General features: G+C 39.8%; 1 non-coding gene across 1 annotated transcript; it reads right to left on the bottom strand.

Annotated features, from left to right (window-relative positions):
* Window positions 1-491: 491 nt before the first annotated feature.
* LOC146906431 (small nucleolar RNA R71) lies at window positions 492-598 on the bottom strand. The gene has a single exon (XR_015020749.1). It is a non-coding gene; the product is annotated as a small nucleolar RNA R71 (small nucleolar RNA).
* Between the last annotated feature and the right edge of the window lie 21,625 nt (window positions 599-22,223).

The raw sequence follows: 22,223 nt of genomic DNA, 5'->3' as shown, positions 1-22,223 counted from the left end.
TTCTGTCATTATTAACTTCTTGGGTTCTCAATTCTTTTATGCGAAAAACTAGAAATCGAGTTGTAATAATCAACGAGATCGAAAGGTATTTGCATAGACGAAAGAGAGCAGCACAAAATAACACCGCCATGGCCAATCGCACTCTCAAGGAGTATGCAACGCCGTCTACGGCTGAGCCACAAGCTGTTATAGTGTACCCAACGGTTGAGGATGACAACTTTGAAATCAAGCCTGCCCTACTTAACTTGGTGCAGCAAAACCAATTCTCGGGATCCCCCACTGAGGATCCCAATCTTCACATCTCTGTTTTCCTACGAATTAGTGGAACCATGAAGGAGAACCAAGAAGCCGTAAGACTTCATCTCTTTCCCTTTTCCTTAAGGGATAGAGCTAGCGCTTGGTTCCATTCCCTCGAAGTCGGTTCCATTACTTCATGGGATCAGATGAGGCAAGCATTCCTTGCCCGTTTCTTTCCACCATCTAAAACCGCTAAACTTAGAGACCAAATCACGCGGTTCAATCAAAAAGATGGGGAATCTCTCTATGAGGCGTGGGAGCGTTTCAAGGAAATGCTAAGACTTTGTCCCCACCATGGCCTAGAGAAGTGGCTTATAGTCCACACCTTTTATAATGGCTTGTCTTATACCACTAAGATGTCTGTTGATGCAGCTGCAGGTGGAGCACTTATGAACAAGAACTACACGGAGGCGTATGCCCTAATTGAAGACATGGCTCAAAATCATTACAAATGGACCGACGAGAGAGCCATCTCTAGTTCTTCACCCTCCAAAAAGGAGGCAGGTATACGCGAAGTCTCTAACTATGATCACCTTGCTTCTAAAATTGATACACTAACTGAAAAACTTGAAAAATTCAACGTTAGTGCTATCAATTCTGCATCTACTCTTTCTTGTGAAATATGTGGTATAGCTGGTCATGCTGGTGTTGATTGCCAACTAGGTAGTGCTATTAATGGTGTTGAGCAAATGAATTATGCTCAATACAACCAAGGGATGCGACAAAATCAAAAATTTTATAAAAACCAAAATCCCTATGGACAAGTAGCACCACCCGGTTATGCAAACAGCCAAAGATTCACTCAAAAATCCAATTTGGAAATTTTGTTGGAAAATTCTATTGCCAACCTGTTATACCCTAATTTTGGACCTAAAAATACTAACTCAATTCCTCTTTCCTTGCATTATAAGTCATTTGAACTATCTCTGATCAATTGTGTCTTTCTCTGCATTTTGTTTCAATGTTATTTGCAAAAGTTACATGCAAGGGTATTTTAGTCATTTCCTATGTCAAATTTCTCTCAGTCTTTCAAAATTTTGTTTGAGTCCTTTCAAGTAGTGTGAATAAGCCTCTGTTTCATTCTATGTCAAAGTCCATTTCAAAAACTGCATTTGAAGTCACTTTGAGTCAGTTTTGCCCCTAGGGGCATTTTGGTCATTTCAAGTGTCAAGTCACTGTTTAAATCCTAAAAATTGTCTCTGAGTCTTTCAGGTTGGTTTAAATAAACTTTTGTTTCATTTCCCTGTCAAAAATCCATTTTTTAAATTTGCATCTGAGTCATTTTCAGTCATTTTAGCCCTAGGGGCATTTTAGTCATTTCACGCAAAATTTCGGCAGAGAGAGGTTACTTTAAAGTACCTCATTTAGGCCATTGGTTCATTTTAGTCCGTTTTGTCAATTTTAGACGTTTCGCTTTACGTTATTTTCCAATTACCAATTTTAATTCATTTTATTTTTATTTTTAGTCCTAAATTCCTAAAAATTGCATTTTAGTCCATTTTTGTCCAAGTCATAGTCCAGTGCCACATGTCAGTCTTTTATTTGTCCTAAAGTTAGTTACGCCACATGGCAGTTTGTTATTGGTCCAGTCCATACACTTGTCAGCTATAAATCCAGTCACAGGCCCAGTCATCATTCACTATTCATTTTTCCACTTTTCACCATTCATTTCTTTCCACATCATCACCTTTTCTCATTCTCTCTCCTGCCAAAACAGATCAAACACAGAAAAAAGGGATGAACACATCGAAGTTCATCAAGAACTTCATCATCCAAGAACCCTAACAACTTTCTCAGATTCCAATCCAGCACCAATACAGAATCATCATCAACAATTCACATCGCAAAATCAACAAAAACACCAGAAATCACATCAGATTGAGAATCAATTCGCAAATTGTTCATCAACAACAAATCGCGAATTCAAGCTCAGAATCCAGCATCAAAGTCGCAAAATCTGAGTTCAATTCCAGGCACGAATCAAACGCAAAAACACATCACAAGTTCGAATCAAGAAATCACAACCTGAGTTCGTTGCAAGCTTGCAACAAATTCAGTTACTCAGAAGTGCAAAGGAGAAGAAGAAAGAAGGACTCGTGAATCACGAAGAAGGAGAAAGGAATTGCCAGTCCAAACGAACGAAAGGTATTCTCCTACCGTTCATCTTTCATTTGAAATATCCAGAAGTTAGAAGTTTAGATCTAGGACATTTGAGCATGCTCCTCGAAAATCTAAGGCCAGAATAAGGACGAGGAAGATGAGACGGTTATTTTGGTGTAAAGAAACTTAAAAAACGTAAAAAAAAAATGCTCCGGTACGGTGGCGCCGCCGGCGAACCACCGCACCGGAGCAAACTCCGGTCATCTTCCTCATCTTGTTGTTCGCAGAGCTCCCCTCTCTAGGATAACCTAGAGAGAGAAATGTATGTGTGTTTTGAGTAACTTCTCTCTGAAATTCCTTTTTATACCATGCCTGTGCATCTCACGCGCGCGCGTACACCATAGTAGCGTGCTCCCCTGGCCTTCGGACCATCAGATCTAGGTTTGAGAGAGTCTGGATCAATCCAACGCCCCTGATGCGTTTGGATGATCCAAGATCCATCTCTGTATGGGCCTGGACGTCTGTTCTTCACAGATCTTTCGTTTTTGCCTATTTCCTGCTATGTGCACCACTGGATCTTGTTTTTTACACCCTTGTTTGTCCAAAATTGTTCACAAAAATCCTAAAATTTTTTCTATGTGTTCTTAATACTTCTTTCAACATGTTTGTGACCTTTTATTGTGCTAAAAAATTGAGAGAAGTATTTTAAGCATTTTTTTTCCCATTTTTTTGTTAAGATTAGTAATTTTCTTGTGTTTTTACCCAAAAATCCTTTAAAAATTCCTAAAAAGTTTTCTATGTGTTCTTGATTGTTTTTTGACATTTTTGTGATGCTGATTATGTTTTAAAATCTTGATTGAAAAGTATGTAGTATTTTCTTGTGAAATGTTTACTTGTTTTGTTAAAAAATTGTGAAGTTTATATGTAGTTTGAGTCCAAAAATCTTGTGAAAAATTCTAAAAATTTTCATACACATTTCTTGATAACTTTGTGGTGTTCTTGTGTCAATTTTACATAATAAAAATTGGTGAACATAATGTGGATAATTTTCCTACTATTTTGTGATATTTTGTGCTAAAAATGAATGAAAATTTGCTTGATTTTAATCCAAATTGCTTGATGAATATTGGTGACCTATACCACTTGATTTCATAGGGTTTTAGCTACTGTTTGTGTTTGATATTGTTGCATAATTGTGAATCTTGGTTAATTGCTTAGGTTACAAGTTACTTGTGTAAATAAATAATGCAAATATGCTTAATATTTGTTTTAAAATGCCAATTAAATCATGTTGCCTTAATTCCCATTCCAAGACTTGATTCTAAACCTTTAACATGTATTGGAATGTGAGAATTATAGGTCATATGGTTCTTGCATTCTATGAACAAATTTTAGTCATGTTTGCACTCTTTTTGCCTTTATTTTGGTTTATTTTCTATCCTTTATGCTCTAGTATTTCTCTTGCTTTATTTCCTTTGATATTGTCATGTGTTACTAACCATTTCATTTCATGTCTCATATTCTCCATAAGCATTCCCATTTCATCCCACATCTCATCTCTTTCTCCACTTTTATTTCTTGCATTTTAAGTTTCAATTCCATACAAAAATTAGAATGTAAAGATTTAGGAATTCTTGTAAAATTTTACTTTCATGCTTTTAATTTCTTGGCAAAGAGGCCATAGAATGTATCTAGGGTATGATGTAATAAGGACAATGGACTCTAATAATGTACACCGACACAAGCACCGACACATGCACACACATCACTTTAGGTATATAGCTAGAATATGCATGTTTAGATGTATGTTTAGGATTGTATGTTTAGATGTATGTTTAGGCTTTATACCTAGAAAAAACCAATTTTCCAAACAAATGTGAACAACTTCACTCAAACCTTTTCCAAACAAACCTTGGGATCCAATATCCCATTGTATTTTCTTTTCCATTTTCTTAATCAAATTTCAATGAACTCTAATCCTACTTTGACCATATTTTGCAATTCACTAATTCCACCTCACAATTTTCCAATCTCATGCCCTTGAGGCCTCTTTCTATTCTTCAAACTCCATTTTCAAACTTAAAATCAACCAACAAAAACAAAAACATTTTGAAAGAGAACTACGGTGGATTTGATCCCTTAAACGGGTACGTAGGCAAGGAATAAAATTCCTTCAATTCAACTAAAACAAAAATCCAAAAACATTCTTCTCCCTCCAATTCTTCATTTAGTAACTCTTAGGTGTAAATACCATTTCAAAATAGCATTTAAAAATAAAGCGCGCGCGTAGAAGTTAAAGACGGTTCCTATAGGTTACTATAGTCGTTATGGGTGCCTAACACCTTCCCGTAGCGAAAACAACTCCCGGACCTCGATTCTCAAGGGTTTTGCTTACTTTTTCCCTTCCCAAGAAAAAATAAGATATCACCGGTTTAAAAGGTTCAAACGTAATCAATGTTTGACACCCGAAAACCAAGATAAAACAGCTGGCGACTTCACTGGGGAGATTCGAGAGTTACGCCTAGTCTTTATTTCCACGCTTGCGCTTGTATTTTTACTTGCTTCTTTTACTTGCTTTCCTATGTGAATAAATGTTTAATTTCTTGCAAACGTGTGGGGTGAGAATATCAAAAGTCCTGCACCCGGGCTGAGTGAACTTAGGATTTAGGGGGGATATAATCGACAATTCATTCCGGGGGTTGCCTCGTGTTTTGGATTATGCGATCAATCCCACATAGCTGAGGCATTTTGGGGGTGATGTTGTCGGCGCGAGTTGTCGCGTTTAGGCACTTTGCTTCTAATTGTTCTATGACGCTATGAACCGTAGATAACCAAACCCATCCATGGCCATTTTCTAGGATGTAGTGCGGAGGCTAAACCGGGTGTTGTCTCGAGTTTTAGTCGTCACGCGATACTACACTCAAGTTAGACCTTCCACGTATAATCATGGAGCGAGGGTTGTCTCGTGACACCATGAGATACGTCGGAGAGGTTGCAACTTGGGAACCTTTTTAGAACCCGGTTACTATTATCCTAAAACCCTAGTTTCACCGGACACCGTGTCCACCCATGACTCCTCGACTTTGAACTTCAAACCCACCATGTTTTCTCCGAACTTGAACATAATCATGCATACATGCATACATGCATAAACTTTTTGTCATGCATTGTTATCGAAGGGCTTAGACAAGTTGAAATTGTAAACATTGTAGGGATGAAGATGACTAAATCCTACAAGTTCAAGGAAGTGGATTTGGCTAGATTTGGCACTCAAGATTGAGGATCCGACTGGTTTCCGACGCCGTTACGGGGCTTTACTTCCTATTCTCCATACTAATGTGGATGAGAAGCTTGTGCACACTCTAGTGCAATTCTATGATCCGGGGTATCGGTGCTTCACTTTTCCAGACTTTCAGTTGGTGCCTACTCTAGAGGCTTATTCTTCCTTGACAGGTCTATCTATTGCTAAGGGGATACCTTTCTCAGGACCTGAAAACCCTCCTCCTCCATTGGTTATTGCTAAAGATCTCTATCTCATGACCACCGATGTCTCCAAGAATCTTGTCACTAAGGCACGCATCCGAGGGTTCACTTCAGAGTATCTTCTTGGGAAAGCCAACCTCAACACCACTTGTCAGGACACTCTCGATGCTATTCTTGCACTTCTCATCTATGGGCTTATTCTCTTTCCGAATCTTGATGGCTTCGTGGACATGAATGCTATTATGATCTTCCACTCCAAGAATCCGGTTCCTACTTTGCTAGCTGACACATACCATGCTATTCATGATCGTTCCGGCAAGGGTCGTGGCTACATTCTTTGTTGTGTGCCTCTCCTCTATAGGTGGTTTATTTCGCACCTTCCGGAGTCTTTCCATGACAATCCGGAGAATTGGTCTATTTCACAGAGGATTATGGCTCTCACTCCTAATGAAGTGGTTTGGCTCACTCCCGCTTCTAGGGTTAAGGAAATTATCTTTGGTGGTGGTAAGTTTCTTAATGTACCTCTTCTTGGTACCCGGGGTGGAATCAACTACAACCCGGAGCTTGCTTTGCGACAATTTGGTTTTCCGATGAAAGATAAGCCCATCAATCTTGCTACAGCTCCTTACTTCTTTCACTACTCCAATGCTCCCACAGGAATTAGAGAAGATTTCATGCAAGCTTGGACCAAGCTTCGGAAGAAAGAGGTAAAGCATATGGGTGTAAGGTCCGGTATCGCTCATGAAGCCTATACACAGTGGGTGATAAACCGAGCTGAGGAGGCTGGTACGCCTTACCCCTCTATGAGATATGTGTCTGCAACTGTTCCTACCATGCCTTTGCCTCTACTCCCACCTACCCAGGAGATGTATCAGGAGCATCTAGCTATGGAGAGTCGGGAGAAGCATCAGTGGAGAGCTAGATACTATGAGGCTGAGAACTTGATCATGACTTTGGATGGAAAAGGTGAGCAACAGACTCATGAGGTCTTGACACTGAAGAAAGAGTTAGCTAAGGCTAAGAGAGAGATTGAAGAGAAGGATAGACTGCTTATGAGGGACTCCAAGAGGGCTAGGAGTGCCCGTGACTTCTACGCACGATATTGCAGCTATGAGTCCGAGGACGACGCTTCCACTTCCTATGCTTGAGGATTTCCATTTCCTGTTGTTATTTCCTTTTGTTTATGTTAAAATTGTCTTGTAAAACTACATGTTGTTGTTTGTTTCCCGTTTACGTTAATTGTTGTTTAGTAATGTTTACGAGTTCATAATTTGTCTAAAACCCTTCGATAACCTAAAAAGAGTCTTTTTGCATATACATCAACACATTTCATGCATCATATGCATTCATCGACCACAAAAAACTTCTCTCGTGCTCATTGCCTCCTGGTTTTGTCCGCCGCAGTCTGAAAGGTGGCTCGTGTTCGCAAAGTCTACCAATCAGATAGAATTCATCAGACAAGATTTCACAAGAGAAGGATAATGGCTAATTTTGAAGAAGAGAATGCTCAGCTCCGTGCCGAATTGGCTGCTATGAAAGAAGACTTGGCTAAGGCTCATGACGCTATGTCCGCTATGATGGCTGCACAGGAACAACCAGCCACTTCTGTTCCAGTTACTGCTGAGGTGATTCCCTCTATCCCACTATCTACTGTGGCTACTGATGCTCGTTTTGTTATGCCCAACGGCCGTCCTTATGGTCTCTCAGCTTACTATTCTCCTAATACTGCTGCTGGTGTCTCTGGTTTTGCTGGTCAAGGACAGATTCCTGTGTCTACTGCTATGCCTCAAGTAACTACTGTTGTTACCGACCCTATTGTACACACTGTGCAACAGGTGATTGATGTTGACACTCCGCGTGGACAAGATCCCGCAATGGAAGCTATGAAGAGACAGTTAAGGGAGTTGGCTGGAGAACTCCGTGAGGTCAAGGCTAGCCGAGGAAACAATGGTGCTCCTACTAAAGCTCGTGATCTATGCTTGGTATCCCGATTTGAGGTTCCTAAGAAATTCAAAGAGCCAGAATTTGACAAGTACAATGGGACTTCTTGCCCACATAACCATGTTATCCGGTATGTCAGAAAGATGGCTAACTATGCCGACAATGACGCACTGATGATCCACTGCTTCCAGAGTAGCTTGACAGATGATGCAGCAGATTGGTACACTAGTCTGAGCAAAGATAACATCCATACCTTTGAGGAACTCGCTGCTGCTTTCGAAGGTCAATATGAGTTCAACACCCGTCTGAGGCCAAACAGGGACTCTCTTAAAGCCCTATCTCAGAAATCAGATGAGACCTTCCGCGAATACGCTCAGAGGTGGAGAGGGGCAGCTGCCCGTGTTTCTCCTCGACTTGATGAGGAAGAATTAACGCAGACGTTCCTGAAGACTCTGAAGAAGGAATATAAGGAGAGAATGATAGTCTCTGCCCCAAACAACTTCTCTGATATGGTTACAATGGGAACTCGCCTAGAAGAGGCTGTCCGAGATGGTATTATTGTCCTTGAGAAGGGTGAATCTTCAAACAGTGCACCAAAGAAGTATGGTAATGGTCACCACAAGAGGAAAGAATCTGACGTAGGGATGGTGTCTGGTAACCCATCTGCAGCTGCCACACAATTGCCTCTGCCTTATCACTACATGCAATACTCTCAACACCCTTTCTTCCCACCATTTTATCAGCAATATCCTCTACCACCGGGTCAACCACCAATGCCCGTCAATGCCATCCCTCAGCAAGTGCAACAACAGCCTCCTGCTCAACAGCAACGGCAGCAACAACAGGGTCCCCGACCCAAACCTTCTTTTCCAACAATACCAATGCTTTATGGTGAGCTGCTCCCAACTCTACTTGCTAAGGGACACTGTGTCACTAGACCAGGCAAGCCTCCGCCTAATCCGTTGCCTCCCAGGTTCCGTCAGGACCTAACATGTGAATTCCATCAGGGTGCTCAAGGCCATGATGTTGAAGGTTGTTTTGCTCTGAAATATATTGTGAAGGATCTGATAGAAAAGGGACGGTTGACTTTTGAGAACAGTGTTCCTCATGTCCTTGATAATCCGCTTCCGAACCATGCTGCTGTTAATATGATTGAGGCCTTTGAAAGGGCTCCCGTTCCTCAAGAGGATCCCATGTTGGATGTCCGCAATGTCGTTACTCCCTTGGTGCCATTACATGTCAAGCTCTGCCAGGCCTCTTTGTTCAAACATGATCATGATTCTTGTTCAGAATGTCTGCAAAATCCCATGGGTTGTCGTGTGGTGCAAGATGATATCCAGAGTCTGAGGGATGACAAACACTTGACCGTCAGTGATGTATGTGTGATTGTGCCGGTGCTTCAGGATTCTCCGGGTCAAGAAGGGCAAGCTGCTGGCTGGGGCAAAGTGATTCAGATTTTGGAAAACAAGCGTAAAGAGGGCCTTGGATTCTCCCCAACCTCTGGTGTTTCAAAGGGAACTTCCTACAGTGCTGGGTTCATCAATGCTATTACTGAAGGTGCTGCTGGGAGTAGTTACGTGCCCACTTTTGTTATACCAGGAGGCACTGTGAGAAATTGGGAAGCCATTGATGTTCCTTTAGTCATGCATGCTTCCATGTAGTGTGTTTTGTTGCTCATGTCTTTTGTTTTCAAAATAACAATCCTTTCGCTCTGCCCAAGGTGAAAGTGATATCATTGTAAGGGCGTGTTTGTTTCGGCATTGCCGTTTTCAATAAAAGTTGTCGTCTTTCTCACGACTCTTTGTTTTTTACCTTTTTTAGTGCCTTTTTCTTGGAAATAATGGTAATGCCAGAAAAAACCAAAACATCTGTATTTTCTTATTAATTTCAAAAATCTGCATAGAAAAACTTTTTTCTAAAATCATCCCAATCATACTATGCAGATTGAACCATAATGAACCCGTTGAACACAGTGACCCTATGGTTCATCCAAATTTTGAATCCCCTGTATATGAAGCTGAAGATGAGGATGATGATTATGAAGAGATACCGTATGAGATCACTCGACTGCTTGAGCAAGAAAGAAGAGCCATTCAGCCTCACCAGGAAGAGATTGAGCTTATCAACCTGGGTACTGAAGAGAACAAGCGAGAGATCAAGATTGGTGCTGCACTTGAGCCAGAAGTGAAAAGGAAGATCATTCAGCTTCTCCATGACTATCCAGATGTCTTTGCATGGTCCTATGAAGATATGCCGGGTCTAGATCCCAAGATTGTGGAACATCGGATACCGACAAGACCTGAATGTCCTCCTGTCAAACAGAAATTGAGAAGGTCTCGTCCAGACATGGCTCTTAAGATAAAGGCTGAAGTACAAAAACAAATTGATGCGGGTTTCCTCATGACAGCTGAATACCCTGAGTGGATTGCCAACATCGTACCAGTACCAAAGAAAGATGGGAAAGTTCGAATGTGTGTTGATTACAGAGATCTGAATAAAGCCAGTCCAAAGGATAACTTCCCATTGCCTCATATTGATGTGCTTATTGACAGTACTGCTCAATCAAAAGTATTCTCCTTCATGGATGGTTTCTCCGGTTATAATCAAATACGAATGTCTCCTGAAGATAGAGAAAAGACGTCCTTCATTACTCCGTGGGGAACATTCTGTTATAAAGTGATGCCATTCGGCTTGATAAATGCTGGTGCTACCTATCAAAGGGGTATGACCACTCTGTTTCATGATATGATTCACAAAGAGATTGAAGTATATGTTGATGATATGATTGTGAAGTCAAGTGATGAAGAGCAGCATGTTGTGTATTTGAAAAAGATGTTTGAAAGACTAAGAAAGTACAAGCTGCGGTTGAATCCTAACAAGTGCACATTCGGTGTACGATCCGGAAAGTTGCTAGGCTTCATTGTCAGCCAGAGAGGCATTGAAGTTGATCCTGACAAAGTCCGAGCCATCAGAGAGATGCCGGCCCCTCAAACTGAAAAGCAAGTCAGAGGCTTCCTCGGACGGCTGAATTATATTTCAAGATTCATATCTCACATGACCACTACTTGTGGTCCCATTTTCAAATTGCTCAGAAAGAATCAGCCTGTTGTATGGAATGATGAATGTCAGGAAGCTTTTGATAGCATTAAAGAATACCTGTTGGAGCCACCTATCCTTGTCCCGCCAGTGGAAGGAAGGCCTTTGATTATGTATCTGTCAGTGTTAGATGATTCAGTGGGCTGTGTTCTCGGTCAACAAGATGAGACTGGTAAGAAAGAGCATGATATCTACTATCTGAGCAAGAAGTTCACCGACTGTGAGACTCGGTATACAATGCTTGAAAAGACCTGTTGTGATTTAGCCTGGGCTGCCAAACGCCTGCGTCATTATATGGTGAATCATACGACTTGGTTGATATCCCGAATGGATCCAATCAAGTACATCTTTGAAAAGCCTGCTGTTACTGGAAAGATTGCACGTTGGCAAATGTTGTTGTCTGAATATGATATTGTGTATAAAGCTCAGAAAGCAATCAAAGGAAGTGTCCTTGCTGAGCATCTTGCTTGCCAACCTCTTGATGATTACCAGCCGATTAAGTTTGATTTCCCTGATGAAGAGATTATGTATCTAAAAGCAAAAGACTGTGAAGAGCCACTGATCAATGAAGGGCCCGATCCCAATAGCAAGTGGGGATTGGTGTTTGATGGTGCTGTTAATGCTTATGGTAAAGGAATTGGGGCCATCATTGTAACTCCGCAGGGGCACCACATTCCTTTCACCGCTCGAATAACCTTTGACTGCACAAACAACATAGCTGAATATGAAGCATGCATCTTGGGCATCGAAGAAGCCCTTGACCTGAGAATCAAACACCTTGACATCTATGGAGATTCTGCACTTGTTATCAATCAGATAAAGGGTGAATGGGAAACCCATCATGAGAAGCTGATCCCATACCGTGACTATGCAAGACGTCTGTTGACATACTTTACAAAGGTTGAGCTACACCACATCCCTCGGGATGAAAATCAGATGGCTGACGCTCTTGCTACTCTGTCTTCCATGTTTCGGGTGAACCATTGGAATGATGTGCCTGTAATCAAAGTGCAGCGTCTTGATAGACCCGCTCATGTGTTTACTATTGAAAATATGCCAGATCAAGCTGATAGAGACATGAGTGATAAAAAGCCTTGGTATTACAACATCAAGCAATTCTTGCAGAATCGTGAGTATCCAGCTGGTGCTTCCAACAGGGATAAAAAGACCTTGAGACGATGGGCTAGCAAGTTCCTTCTGGACGGAGAAATCCTATACAAGAGGAACTATGACATGGTCTTGTTGAGATGTGTTGACAAACAAGAAGCTGAGAAGTTAATGCATGATGTACATGATGGTACCTTTGGGACCCATGCTTCGGGCCACACCATGTCAAGGAAACTGTTAAGAGCCGGCTATTACTGGATAACTATGGAACGTGACTGCAACAGACATGCCAAGAGATGCCAAAAATGTCAAATTTATGCTGACAAGATTCATGTGCCTCCACATGCTCTCAATATTATCTCTTCCCCGTGGCCTTTCTCTATGTGGGGCATTGACATGATCGGAAGAATTGAACCAAAGGCTTCCAATGGACATCGTTTCATTCTAGTGGCAATTGACTACTTCACCAAGTGGGTTGAAGCTGCTTCCTATGCTAATGTGACCAAGCAAGTGGTTGTCAAGTTCATCAAGAATAACATCATCTGTCGATATGGTGTTCCCAACAAAATTATCACTGACAATGGCTCCAATCTGAACAATAGCATGATGCAGGCTTTATGTGAAGAATTCAAAATTGAACATCACAACTCTTCTCCTTATAGACCTCAGATGAATGGTGCAGTTGAGGCCGCTAACAAGAACATCAAGAAGATTGTTCAGAAGATGGTCACTACTTACAAAGACTGGCATGAAATGCTACCGTTTGCCTTGCATGGTTACCGTACTACAGTGCGCAGTTCAACCGGGGCAACCCCTTTCTCTCTTGTGTATGGTATGGAAGCAGTTCTCCCTCTGGAAGTGGAGATTCCATCTCTTCGGGTAATCATGGAAGCAAAGTTAACTGAGGCTGAATGGTGTCAAAGTCGGTATGATCAATTGGATCTGATTGAAGAGAAGCGTATGGATGCCATGACTCATGGACAGTTGTATCAATTGCGAATGAAGAATGCTTTTGACAAGAAAGTCCGACCTCGAGAATTCAAGGAAGGCGAACTTGTATTGAAAAGAAGAGTAAGTCAGCAACCCGACCCAAGGGGCAAGTGGACACCCAACTATGAAGGTCCTTATGTTGTCAAGAAGGCCTTCTCTGGTGGTGCTTTGATTCTTACACACATGGATGGTGTTGAACTCCCAAATCCTGTTAATGCCGATATAGTCAAGAAATACTTTGTCTAGAAAGAAAAGAACAGCGTGGTAGGTCGAAAACCCGAAAGGGCGGCCTAGGCAAAAATGCGCTTCCCGGTGGATCGAAAACCCGAAAGGGCGATCCAGGCAATAGTTAGGGACAAAAAATGAATATGAAAAAGCTCGCTGAGATTGTACGCAACTCAGGCAAGAATGAGCGCCTCGATGAGCCGAAAACCCGAAAGGGCGGTTCATGCAAAAATGAGGTTAACAATAAAAGACAAGTAACTATATCTGGCAAATCACCATCACCCCTTGGGGCATCTGCAACTGTCAATGATCTTCTTCGTCAGAGGCTTCTGTACTTGTGAATTCAAAATTTCTATGAAATGTAGCGGTCATCGTGTTCAATGTATCACCAACCAATAAAATTACCATTTTCCAAGCTTTGTAAATCCGTGAAGTCATGCCTTTGGCTGACCCTCACTCTTCTACATCAATTTGAGCCTTTCTACTGTTTGAAACTCTATTTCTTTCTACTTTCAATGCTTTATATACAAAACATTTTCTTTCTATTTTGATAATGTTAATGTCTGAAACAAACATCTTTTGAAAATTGAAAAATCTTTTTCCGTCTATTTTGAAAGCAAACCTGAGCAATAAGGTACATTTCAATGAAACATGCATGAATGAATGAATATCAATGTCTATTTCAACACATGTTACAAGCAGGTTACTCCCCAGGATGATCTGTGGTCAATGGCAAGAATAAAAAAAAATAGAATGAAAATTAAAAATGAAAAATGGAAATGAGAGGCTCGCTAAGTTGAAAACCCGAAAGGGCGGCTTAGGCAAAAATGAGCACCCCGCTGATTGACAACCTATGAAGGCAATTCAGGCAAAAATGGGGCAATGAAAAGAATCTTTATTCCCCGGTGAATCGAAAACCCGAAAGGGCGGTTCAGGCAAAAATGGGGTTTGAAAATGAAAAATGAAAGAATGAAATATTAAAAAAGCATTGACCACAGATGCGAACATCCAATATTTACCCAGCACTGACACGCCTAGCAACGGCGACCTGTATCCAAGGACTCTCCAAGGGTCCCTCCTTTACAAGTTTTATTGCCCTCAGCCATGGTTTCGATACGTCTCCCAACGACGGTCTCTCCAAAAGAGGTTTTTCCCCTGTGAATATGTTGCAGCACGAGCCACTACGTGCCCAATCTTCCAATGTCTTATCTGCCTTGGTGAAACTTTCTCTGTCAAATTACAAGCCAATCATGCATTCCAAGCATTCATACATGCATAATCATGCATTTTATGTGCTCATACATCCAATAATCTTGCTATGCCATACATGCATGTTGCATATCCAACTTTCAACTGCCAAACTCAATGCAAGTTTCAACTCTCCAACTTCAATTCCAATCATGTCGACTGTCAAATTCGAAGCAATTTCCAATCTCCAATGTCAATCCTAACCTCAATTTCAATGTCAAACTGTCAAATTCAACTCAATGTCAATTGTCGAATTCGAAGCAATCTCAACTTCAATAACAATGTCAATGTTGACATCCAATGACAATGTCAATGTCAATCTCCAATTCCAATGTTGACATCCAGTGACAATGTCAATGTCAATCTCCAATTCCATTTCCAATGCTAATCTCTAATTCCAATTCCAATGCCAATTTCCAATTCCAATGTCAATTTCAATGTCAATTTCCAATTTCAATCCAATCCCAATGTCAAAATTCCAATTTCAATCCAATTCCAATGTCAATTTCCAATTTCAATTCCAATTTCAATGTCAATGTCAATATCCAATGTCAATGTCAATTTTCAATCCAATTTCAATCCAATTTCAATGTCAATTGCAACTCTCCAATCCAATGTCAATATCCAATGTCAATGTCAAATGCAAATGTCAAATCTCCAATGCCAATGTCAATGTCAATGTCAATGTCAATTTCAATTGCCAAGCCAATGTCAATGTCAATGTCAATGTCAATGTCGATGTCGATGTCAATTCTCAATTCAAATCAATGTCAATTTACTCTTGGGCCAACAAATGGTCATGTCTACTTTCAAATTAAGTCAATGACAATTTACCCTCAATTGGTATCTTGTTAAACCAGACTTTCAATTTGTATCTTGTTACTGGTCAAGCGCCAGGTTCGATCCAAAAAGAACCACTTGTACCTGCTTATATACCTATGCTTCCGGACAAACGGCAAGTTCGATATGAAGAACAGTTTGTACCCAGCTTATGCTTTGTTATCGGTCAAACGGCAAGTTCGATATGAAGAACAGTTTGTACCCAGCTCATGCTTCGTTATCAGTCAGGCGGCAAGTTCAATCTGAAGAACAGTTTGTACCCAGCTTATGCGTTGTTATCGGTCAAACGACAAGTTCGATCTAAGAGAACAGTCTGCACTCTCCCACATGATGTGGTGATAATCCAACAAGCAAGTTCGATCCAAAGAAACAGCTTGTATCAACCCTTTTGTCTAGGTCTCCAGCCAAACAGCCAGTTCAATCCAAAAAGAACAGTTTGTGTCTGTCTATCTGTTTGTGTTTTCAACCGAGTGTCAAGTTCGATCCAAAGAACCGCTTGTATCTGCCTATATGTCTAAGTTTCCGGTCAAGTGCCAAGTTCAATCCCAAGAACAGCTTGCACCTATCTCTTGTTTTGTATTCCTTGGTCAAGTGACTAGTTCGACCCAAAGAACAGCTTGCACCTTATTTTCTATCCCTGGTTTGTCTACCCTGTCAATGTCCACCTGAATCCCCAGTGACATGATAGGTTCCATAGACTCCAGTTGTTTGTCTTGCATTCATAATCAAAGTATTGCATAACATTCATATCTTTGAAACTCTGAAAGCGTATTTTTACGTCCAAAAGCAGTGCAAATGTTAATATTTAAGTATCTTCGTCCTGTCAACTCTAAGACTTCGTCTCTTGACTCTCCGGACAAAGAAACTTAAATAGGGGCAGCTGTTATACCCTAATTTTGGACCTAAAAATACTAACTCAATTCCTCTTTCCTTGCATTATAAGTCATTTGAACTATCTCTGATCAATTGTGTCTTTCTCTGCATTTTGTTTCAATGTTATTTGCAAAAGTTACATGCAAGGGTATTTTAGTCATTTCCTATGTCAAATTTCTCTCAGTCTTTCAAAATTTTGTTTGAGTCCTTTCAAGTAGTGTGAATAAGCCTCTGTTTCATTCTATGTCAAAGTCCATTTCAAAAACTGCATTTGAAGTCACTTTGAGTCAGTTTTGCCCCTAGGGGCATTTTGGTCATTTCAAGTGTCAAGTCACTGTTTAAATCCTAAAAATTGTCTCTGAGTCTTTCAGGTTGGTTTAAATAAACTTTTGTTTCATTTCCCTGTCAAAAATCCATTTTTTAAATTTGCATCTGAGTCATTTTCAGTCATTTTAGCCCTAGGGGCATTTTAGTCATTTCACGCAAAATTTCGGCAGAGAGAGGTTACTTTAAAGTACCTCATTTAGGCCATTGGTTCATTTTAGTCCGTTTTGTCAATTTTAGACGTTTCGCTTTACGTTATTTTCCAATTACCAATTTTAATTCATTTTATTTTTATTTTTAGTCCTAAATTCCTAAAAATTGCATTTTAGTCCATTTTTGTCCAAGTCATAGTCCAGTGCCACATGTCAGTCTTTTATTTGTCCTAAAGTTAGTTACGCCACATGGCAGTTTGTTATTGGTCCAGTCCATACACTTGTCAGCTATAAATCCAGTCACAGGCCCAGTCATCATTCACTATTCATTTTTCCACTTTTCACCATTCATTTCTTTCCACATCATCACCTTTTCTCATTCTCTCTCCTGCCAAAACAGATCAAACACAGAAAAAAGGGATGAACACATCGAAGTTCATCAAGAACTTCATCATCCAAGAACCCTAACAACTTTCTCAGATTCCAATCCAGCACCAATACAGAATCATCATCAACAATTCACATCGCAAAATCAACAAAAACACCAGAAATCACATCAGATTGAGAATCAATTCGCAAATTGTTCATCAACAACAAATCGCGAATTCAAGCTCAGAATCCAGCATCAAAGTCGCAAAATCTGAGTTCAATTCCAGGCACGAATCAAACGCAAAAACACATCACAAGTTCGAATCAAGAAATCACAACCTGAGTTCGTTGCAAGCTTGCAACAAATTCAGTTACTCAGAAGTGCAAAGGAGAAGAAGAAAGAAGGACTCGTGAATCACGAAGAAGGAGAAAGGAATTGCCAGTCCAAACGAACGAAAGGTATTCTCCTACCGTTCATCTTTCATTTGAAATATCCAGAAGTTAGAAGTTTAGATCTAGGACATTTGAGCATGCTCCTCGAAAATCTAAGGCCAGAATAAGGACGAGGAAGATGAGACGGTTATTTTGGTGTAAAGAAACTTAAAAAACGTAAAAAAAAAAATGCTCCGGTACGGTGGCGCCGCCGGCGAACCACCGCACCGGAGCAAACTCCGGTCATCTTCCTCATCTTGTTGTTCGCAGAGCTCCCCTCTCTAGGATAACCTAGAGAGAGAAATGTATGTGTGTTTTGAGTAACTTCTCTCTGAAATTCCTTTTTATACCATGCCTGTGCATCTCACGCGCGCGCGTACACCATAGTAGCGTGCTCCCCTGGCCTTTGGACCATCAGATCTAGGTTTGAGAGAGTCTGGATCAATCCAACGCCCCTGATGCGTTTGGATGATCCAAGATCCATCTCTGTATGGGCCTGGACGTCTGTTCTTCACAGATCTTTCGTTTTTGCCTATTTCCTGCTATGTGCACCACTGGATCTTGTTTTTTACACCCTTGTTTGTCCAAAATTGTTCACAAAAATCCTAAAATTTTTTCTATGTGTTCTTAATACTTCTTTCAACATGTTTGTGACCTTTTATTGTGCTAAAAAATTGAGAGAAGTATTTTAAGCATTTTTTTTCCCATTTTTTTGTTAAGATTAGTAATTTTCTTGTGTTTTTACCCAAAAATCCTTTAAAAATTCCTAAAAAGTTTTCTATGTGTTCTTGATTGTTTTTTGACATTTTTGTGATGCTGATTATGTTTTAAAATCTTGATTGAAAAGTATGTAGTATTTTCTTGTGAAATGTTTACTTGTTTTGTTAAAAAATTGTGAAGTTTATATGTAGTTTGAGTCCAAAAATCTTGTGAAAAATTCTAAAAATTTTCATACACATTTCTTGATAACTTTGTGGTGTTCTTGTGTCAATTTTACATAATAAAAATTGGTGAACATAATGTGGATAATTTTCCTACTATTTTGTGATATTTTGTGCTAAAAATGAATGAAAATTTGCTTGATTTTAATCCAAATTGCTTGATGAATATTGGTGACCTATACCACTTGATTTCATAGGGTTTTAGCTACTGTTTGTGTTTGATATTGTTGCATAATTGTGAATCTTGGTTAATTGCTTAGGTTACAAGTTACTTGTGTAAATAAATAATGCAAATATGCTTAAAATTTGTTTTAAAATGCCAATTAAATCATGTTGCCTTAATTCCCATTCCAAGACTTGATTCTAAACCTTTAACATGTATTGGAATGTGAGAATTATAGGTCATATTGTTCTTGCATTCTATGAACAAATTTTAGTCATGTTTGCACTCTTTTTGCCTTTATTTTGGTTTATTTTCTATCCTTTATGCTCTAGTATTTCTCTTGCTTTATTTCCTTTGATATTGTCATGTGTTACTAACCATTTCATTTCATGTCTCATATTCTCCATAAGCATTCCCATTTCATCCCACATCTCATCTCTTTCTCCACTTTTATTTCTTGCATTTTAAGTTTCAATTCCATACAAAAATTAGAATGTAAAGATTTAGGAATTCTTGTAAAATTTTACTTTCATGCTTTTAATTTCTTGGCAAAGAGGCCATAGAATGTATCTAGGGTATGATGTAATAAGGACAATGGACTCTAATAATGTACACCGACACAAGCACCGACACATGCACACACATCACTTTAGGTATATAGCTAGAATATGCATGTTTAGATGTATGTTTAGGATTGTATGTTTAGATGTATGTTTAGGCTTTATACCTAGAAAAAACCAATTTTCCAAACAAATGTGAACAACTTCACTCAAACCTTTTCCAAACAAACCTTGGGATCCAATATCCCATTGTATTTTCTTTTCCATTTTCTTAATCAAATTTCAATGAACTCTAATCCTACTTTGACCATATTTTGCAATTCACTAATTCCACCTCACAATTTTCCAATCTCATGCCCTTGAGGCCTCTTTCTATTCTTCAAACTCCATTTTCAAACTTAAAATCAACCAACAAAAACAAAAACATTTTGAAAGAGAACTACGGTGGATTTGATCCCTTAAATGGGTACGTAGGCAAGGAATAAAATTCCTTCAATTCAACTAAAACAAAAATCCAAAAACATTCTTCTCCCTCCAATTCTTCATTTAGTAACTCTTAGGTGTAAATACCATTTCAAAATAGCATTTAAAAATAAAGCGCGCGCGTAGAAGTTAAAGACGGTTCCTATAGGTTACTATAGTCGTTATGGGTGCCTAACACCTTCCCGTAGCGAAAACAACTCCCGGACCTCGATTCTCAAGGGTTTTGCTTACTTTTTCCCTTCCCAAGAAAAAATAAGATATCACCGGTTTAAAAGGTTCAAACGTAATCAATGTTTGACACCCGAAAACCAAGATAAAACATAACCAAAACAAACAACTTCAAGAACTTAAAAACCAAACTGGATTTCTGAATGATTCTCTTTCCAAGCTCAATACCAAGGTTGATTCTATTGCTACTCACTCTAAAATGCTTGAAACTCAAATCGCTCAAATAGCCCAACAAGTGGCTACATCTTCCCAAACACCGGGAGTCTTTCCTGGTCAAACCGAAGCCAATCCCAAAGCCCAAGTTAACGTCATATCTTTTAGGGGTAGTAAGTTAGGCGAAACTTTTGCTAAGGTTAAAAACATTGGGAAGGAAAATGTCAAGCCCTTAGGTGATAAAGTCGTGATAGAAGAAGCAAAACCACTTGAAGAAAACAAAACTCCATCCCCCTTAAATCCTGATAAGCTTAAACTAGAGGGTAAGTTTGAAAAATTTGTTAACATACTTAGGAAGATTTGCATTAAACTTCCCTTTGCTGAAGCTTTGTCTAGGATGCCTCTATATGCCAAGTTTTTAAAGGAAATTTTTCAAAGAAAAGGGCTATAGAGCATAAGGAGACGATAGCCTTGGCTAAGGAAACTAGTGCAATCATCCAAGAAGCACCCCCTAAGCTTAGAGATCCAGGTAGCTTTGCCATACCATGTGAAATTGGGAATGAAACCATAAACAAAGCCTTATGTGACTTAGGAGCTAGTGTTAGTTTGCTGCCTTTGTCTCTTCTTAAAAGGATAGGGATAGGAGAGTTAAAACCTACCGAGATGGAATTAAAAATTGCTGATCGTTCTACCATGAAACTTGTAGGATTTGTCGAGGACATACCTGTTAAGATAGAGGGGATATACATCCCCACTGATTTTGTAGTCGTTGACATTGAAGAGGACGATGACGTCCCTATAATCCTAGGTAGACCTTTCCTTGCAACTGCGGGAGCTCTCATTGATGTTAAACTTGGTAGGATAGTCTTTCAAGTGAGTGATAAGATGGTAGGATTTGAGTTGGAAAACGTTATGAAAGGTCCCGCTCTTTACTCTTGTTGCATGCTTAACGATCATGTTGTGAAAGAACGTTTTATAGCGTCATCTACACAATATGATATCTTTGATCCATTCTAAGGACTCTTTCTAACCGTCAAGCTAATGACATTAAAAGAGCGCTTCGTGGGAGGCAACCCACGCATTTTACTGCTTTTGTTTTGTTTTAAATTTTTTTGTAGGTAATTGTCCAAGTGTGATTCGAAAAAAAAAATCAAGAAATTGAAAAATTCTGAAGCCCCCAGGACCAGAAAGGTGGCACGGCCCTTGCTAAGTATGGCACGGCCGTGCCAAGATTTTAAAAGAAAAAATGGCCATGAAGTCAGAATGATGGCACGGCCCGTGCCAAGGGTGGCACGGCCGTGCCCGACCTCTACACCACATATATCCACAAATTTTTCTTTCTTCTTCCTCATTCACAAACAACAACCCTCTTTCATCTTTCAAACTTCTTTCTAAACCTCCATAACCTTCAAACCTTCAAACCTTCATATCTCCTCCAAAACTCAACCAAATCACTCAATTCTTCCACCCAATCAATTCTAAACCTCATTCCAAACACAAACCACCAATCAAAAACATCTTTCACCCACTCAACCACATAATTCACCAAACCCTTATCTCCATTAACCCTATCCCCAAAACCACCAAAACTTATCTAATCTACACATCTAAAACCATAAACTTCACTCAAACACCAACCCCAATCCAAAACCAACCCTTTCTACTCAAATTCTCATCAAAACCCTAACCTTCACCAAAACCCCAAAGTCAAACCAAGGTCAAAGTTTTAATGACTTCACGAAGGAGTGGCAAGGAACCGGCAACATCTTCCGGAGGACCACCGTCAAAGAAAAGAACACCGGCAAAGAATCATGGCATCACCTTCAAGGATAAACACCAAAAAGAAAGGTATAAAATCCTTATCTCTAAACCTTTGCATCCTTGTAGGTACCCTCATCCCCATACTATGACTACTTTAGGGATTAGGGACAATGCTTTTGAATTGCTGAATAGATTAGGGTGGGGTGAGCTGCTTAGTCCTATGAGAGGGTATGAAAATTTTACTTATGAGTTTTTAAGTTCTATACAATTCACGAAAGATAAGTTGAATTTAGATGACCCCGATCATAGAGTCTCCTTCCGGCTTTTGAATATTGATTACGAGATGTCCCTTGAAAACTTTTGCAATGAAATGGGCTTCGCAAATGCGGGGTTCATCCATGACTCTTGGAATCAAGCTCTAAAGCCGGAAGACTATAACCCTGCTAGCTTTTGGACA

Source organism: Medicago sativa, chromosome 7, assembly GCF_051527215.1.
Source record: "Medicago sativa cultivar Bolivia chromosome 7, Bolivia_mono, whole genome shotgun sequence".
In the NCBI taxonomy this organism is placed as follows: domain Eukaryota; kingdom Viridiplantae; phylum Streptophyta; class Magnoliopsida; order Fabales; family Fabaceae; genus Medicago; species Medicago sativa.
Note: the sequence above shows the minus strand (reverse complement) of the source record. Positions and strands in the feature narration are given on the sequence as shown.